Below are 5,984 nucleotides of genomic sequence, written 5' to 3'. Positions count from 1 at the left end.
CTCTTTTAGGGAGGTTGAAGACCAGTCGTGCTGCTGCATCATCCGTATCTGCTTCATTATGTTTTGTATCATCTGCAGAGGTTTGATGGTGCATGTAGGAAGACCTGCCAGTAGAGAGTTGCAATAGTCGATGCGTGATATCACAAGAGCCTGTACCAGGAGCTGTGTAGCATGTTCTGACAGGTAAGGTCTGATCTTCCTGATGTTGTACAGGGAAAATCGACATGACCGGGCAATCGAGGCTACTTGAACCTTAAAAGTTAGCTGGTCATCAATCATGACACCCAGGTTCCGGGCAGACTCCGGGCATGAGTTTGGTTGTTCCAAGCTGGATATTGATCTGTGGTTGCATAGAGGGACTGGCTGGGATGACTAGGAGCTCAGTCTTTGAAAGATTGATTTGAAGGTGCCGTTCATTCATCCATTTAGAGATATCAGCAAGGCATGACGAGATTCTTGCAGAGACTGTAACATCGTCTGGCGGGAATGACAGGAAGAGCTGGGTATCGTCAGCATTGCAGTGGTATGAGAAGCCATGAGAGCGGATTATTGAACCAAGTGAGCTTGTGTATTTGGAGAAGAGAAGGGGACCAAGCACTGACCCTTGAGGTACCCCTGTGGATAAGCTGTGCGCTTTGGACACTTCTCCCTTCCACGACACTCTAAAGGATCGCCCAGAGAGGTAGGACACGAACCAGCAGAGGGCAGATCCTGAGATGCCAAGTTCAGAGAGCGTGGAAAGGAGGATTTGATGGTTGACTGTGTCAAAGGCAGCAGACAGGTCTAGCAGTAATAGAACTGAGGACTGACCTGCCGCTCTGGCAGCTCGTAGTGATTCTGTTACTGACAGTAGTGCAGTTTCAGTAGAGTGGCCCTGCTTAAAGCCTGACTGATTTGGGTCAAACCGATTGTTTCTGGACAGGAACTCAGAGACTTGCTTAAAGACTGTGCGCTCAAGTATTTTTGACAGTCTGTAGTTTTCAACCTGGGCTGGGTTTAGTGTGGGTTTTTTGAGCAGAGGGGTGACCCGAGCTTGCTTGAATGCGGTGGGGAACACACCCGTTGACAGAGAGGAGTTGATGATATGCTTAAGTGCAGCATTAAGCGGAGAGGAAATGGTCTGCATGAGGCTTGATGGTATTGGGTCCAGAGGACAGGTGGTGGGCCAAGAGTCTAGCACAAGCTTAGAGACTTCATCCTCAGTCAGAGAGGAGAATGAGTCGAGTGAGGCACTTTTGGTTGGTGCCTTTGGGCTGAGTTGGTCAGGCTCAGAAAACTGGTTACTGATGGTTGCAACCTTTTCAGTAAAATATGAGGCAAACATGTCTGGTGTGAACAGATCGGAGGGTGGAGGAGGAGGTGGGTGAAGCAGTGAGGTAAAGGCAGAAAACATTTTTCTAGTATCTGTGGCATTGCATATCTTGTTCTGATGTTGGAGGAGAATGAAACAAGTCTTTGCTTATAGTCATTGAGGTCAACGGACTGTTTTTTGCCATTTTCTCTCTGCTGACTTCAGCCCTGCTCTTTGCTCTCTTATGACTTCCGTGAGCCATGGGCTAGGGTGGGTTTTGCGAGCGGGTTTGGACACCAGAGGGCAGAGCTTGTTCAGAGATGAGGCTAGTGTGGAGCAGAGTGTGTCTGTAGCCTTGTCTGTAGAGAGTGCGGTAAAGACCTTTTGGGCAGGCATGGCAGCCATTACCTCGTTAGACAGCTGAGCTGGCTTGAGCGATCGCATGTTTTGGTGGTATGACCACCATTTGTGGGTGTGCCTGAGGGAGTTCCGGCAAGGAGATTGTGAATTGAATAAAGAAGTGGTCTGATAGATGCAGAGGGGTGACAGTCAGGTTTGCTGTCGAGCAGTTCCGAGTCAGGATTAAATCAAGAGTGTTGGCAGCTTTGTGGGTAGGAGGAGTTGGGACCTGCGTGAGGTCAAAGATAGGAGAGCAAGGGAGTCTGTTGCCTGGGCTTTATCAATGTGTATGTTCATGTCTCCCATTACAATCAGTGGTGTTCCATCATCAGGGACTTCTGAGAGCAGCACGTCCAGTTCCACAACAAAATCATTCAGATTACACCCTGGTGGGCGGTAAATGATAGCAATGTACATTTTAATAGGAGCAGTAACCAAGATTGTGTGATATTCAAATGAGGAGTTGTTGCTCAGTGGGAAGGGTTAGGGATCCAGCCTTGATCAACAGCCAACATGGTGTTGTTTTTTCAACCTACCACTGATAACTTTGGGTGTTTGTACCCTCAGTCAGGACAGAAGAGTTGGATTTAAACTAACACGCATGTTCTCAGCACCTAGCTTCCTAGTTTTCAGATCAGAGTTTGTTCTGCTGCAGTTTCGGATTCAGACTCTTTTAAGCTTGGATTTTCGTGAAAATCTCCGCACCAGATTTTCAGTTTGCAATCAGCAGAGGGTGTGACACGCGTCAACTGCCTCTCCTGTTGATGCTCAGAGAATGAAACTTAAGTGCTCAGTCCAAAGAAAGCCTGACAATGACCCACTATCAATATCTACTCAAAGCAAGTTTCGATTCACCCACCTAGCTGACAAGACCTTCCTAGTTTTCAGATCAGAGCTTGTTAATGTACTCACACACACACACACACACACACACACACACACACACACACACACACACGCAGCAGCTCAGACTGCAGGGATGTGAGTCGCTGGTTCAAGTCCCAGTGCTGACCAAAGTCTGGTAGCTGGCGAGGTGCCCAGGCACTTACCGAGTACTGCCAAGGTGCCTTTGAGCAACGCACCGAACCCCATACAGCTCTCTCCACTAATGCATGTCCACAGCTCCTGTTTGTGCATGTGTGTGTTTCAGGCCTTTGTGTGTCTCTCAATAACAGAGTGTAAACCAAAACTTCCCCTCAGGGATTATTAAAGTATACCTAAACTCACTTCCCCATGTTTCTCTGACACTAATGTGTGTCTCTAGTCTGTCTGCAAACCCCCCAATGATGAGAAAAGTCCATCCTCTCCGTCTTCTGCCTGCTCCACTTTTCAGAAAATGTGTGCTCAAACAGGCCGTTTTGAGATTTTCCCTTCATGACATCACAAAGGGCAGTAACCCCTCCCCCAGGTGGGTGACACTCCCACAGCTAGGTGTTTGTTCTGCCCTCTGAGTCTGCCTTCTCATCGTAAACAATAGGACATGGAGCGAGAAAGCCAGAGTCACCCAAGCCCAGTAAGTTAATCACAGAAAGTATTCAGGGGCTGCAGAGATTCTTTCTAAAGGTAACAAAATCTGTCATTTAAAGTGACATCTGCAAAGCTTAATCTAGTGAAAGAAGTTGAGTCAGGGAACTAACTCTTTTTCTTCTTTGATTTTCCAAGAGAGCAGAGAGAGGAGCTGCAGAGATCTTAATGCAACTAGTCGAACAAGAATCCTAATGAGACGTCTTTGGACACTCTCAGCATGACTTCAGTGACTTTGTTCGGGTAACAGAGATGAGATGAAAAGCATTAGTTCGCCTTTTCTTCGGATCATATTCTCTTTCATGCAGAGAATCAGATGAAAAGAAAAACTCTGATGTCTCTGTGTTAACAGTACGGTGAGCGTCGGTTAGCTTTACCCAGCTCTTTAAAGCCTTTTGTGTTTATTTAGAAAGGACAGAGAGAGAGAGAAAGAGAGAGAGAGGGGAATGTCCACAGACTGTAAATATTAATGTTTGAAGCCTGAGTCATGTCACCCATCTGTTCCTGCAGGGGGCGCTGAAGTCCCATCGATGGCGGTCTCCATGCTGGAAATGCTGTCTCAGTCTAACTTTCAGTCAACCTAACGACAGACTGAGAGCTGGAGCTGAGGCGGGTTTTAAACCTCCTGACAAACCGTTACACCGTGCCCACCTGTCAATCAGGTCAGCTACACGCCTTATTGTGAATAACGCTTATCCTTCATCAAATCAAAACTGATGAGTCATCAAAACATTCACCCCCCGTACAGTGTGTGTCGATCGAGACATGAGCTAATCACACCTATTTGGTTTTTTGAACCAGGCTGTAAACATGTAAATCTCTGTAAAAACAGACATTTTAGAATGGGTGTGTATGTGACTTCCTGTGTTTCTGCAGCCAGTCTCTAGTGGACACTCCAGGAACTGCAGGATTTTACACTTCACCATCGGCTACATTTGCTGCTTGGTGCAGACATGAGAGGTGTTGTTATGTAGCTCTGACCTGGGAAGCAAATGAGCTCAAAAACATCAAACTCCTGCTTCCTTCTATTCTTTATCTGTAAAATTTGATGAAATTCTTCCTGTAAGTGTCTCACTCCAGTCTCACATCTGTGCAGATTGTTGCAGCGAGATCAATGCAACTCTCTCCTTGCTGCTTGAAATAAGAAGAAGAAATAAGCCTAATTAGATCTGAACCTCCTTGAAACAAATGTTAGCGTCGGCCTGCGTCTCTTCAAAGGACTAACCAACACCACACCTTTTATTTTTTCTGCTGGATCAGAGAGAAGTGACAGGTCTGAGCCGCGCACACAAAGACTTTCTTTTTATCTTTCTTTGGAGAGGACGTCTTTGTAGACGAGCGACCAAAGAGAATACACACACACACACACACACACACACACACACACACACACACACACACTCACACACACACACACACACACACACACACACACACACACACACACACACACACACACCACACAATGATTCAAGCTTCACACGAGGATTCAGCTCGGCTTTCTTCTTTTTGGCTCCTTTAACGGATTCTGTGTTTGTCTCCGGAGATCTCGCTCAGCCTTAATGGCTCTTTTTACATATTCAAGACACACAGTTCATTTAAATGAAGCAATCAAACTTCTTGGAGTTGTTGTGGAAGATCATAGTAATAATCTCCAACATCATCATATAAATAAGTGTCACTTTTCCCGCTGATGGAGAAACACAAAAGAGATTTAAACCCACTTTGTCAGAGTCTCTGCATTAACTGTTTTAAACAATCTGTCTTACTGATATTCTTTAGAATAATAAAAAGGAAAGATAAAAGAAGTCACTTTCCTGCAGCAACCGAGGCCTAAGACTGCCGTCCCTCTTCATCAGAGCCGACCCTCTGCAGGCCCAGAACACATCACCTTCTGCAGCTGGAGGAGCTCCTCGATGAGCCGCTTCGATCAGGAAACCCGTGAAGAAAGACAAGCTAGAAAGAAGAATATGAAACTCCAGTTAGCCTAGCGGTTAGATTGCATCCCATGTACAGTGGCTGTAGTCTAGAGTGACCATATTTTCAAACCTCTAAATTGGGGACCCTTTATTTTTTACCTCTAACCAAAATGTACAGATCCACAGATCGGTGACCTGCCCTGCTCACACGAGCTGGTTGGTAAGGTCACTGACATAGATCCTAACAGTTCTACTTCCTGTCTGAACCCACCGTTTGTATTCGCTTGTTTTTATCTGGCTTTGTATGTCTGCATTTCCACCGTGGGCGACACCTGCAGTGTGTGCAGAACGCAGCATCTTCATTGGCTGATACTTTTGGAAGGAAGCAGGAACTTTCCTGGCGCTCTTGTTATTGCAGTTTAAGTTTTCATACGTCACCATTTCCAAGGTGATTCAGGCGTTTCTGCAGAAAGTGATAAAGAGAGTGATGTAAAGAAGTCTGTTGAAAACACAAAGTGTGGACGGTTTGAGGCTCGCTGGGTCAAACCAGGAGAGCATATTAGAAATGTAATTAAATGTTTTTATCATAGCTTTGTTTTAGAACAAGAATAATGTCCTTCATGAGGTAACACAAATAAAATGTAATTTAGGTAAAACGGCTTTAATTGAATTCATGTTGGAGTCCCAGCAGACAGCTTGGCGTCCTGTGATCAGCGGCAGGATGACTCTGGTTTTTCACATGAGATAAACCAGCCAAAGCAGACGCTCTCCGGCTTTCATGTTCACTCTCTCCAATGTTTCACTCTGCTGCTGACCAGAGTTAGTCTGAGAAGGTTTAATCTGAGGTACCA

The sequence above is a fragment of the Labrus bergylta genome, chromosome 20 (genome assembly GCF_963930695.1).
Source record: "Labrus bergylta chromosome 20, fLabBer1.1, whole genome shotgun sequence".
NCBI classification, from domain to species: Eukaryota; Metazoa; Chordata; class Actinopteri; order Labriformes; family Labridae; genus Labrus; species Labrus bergylta.
The sequence above is the reverse complement of the archived record's forward strand: the minus strand, read 5'-3'. Positions refer to the sequence as shown.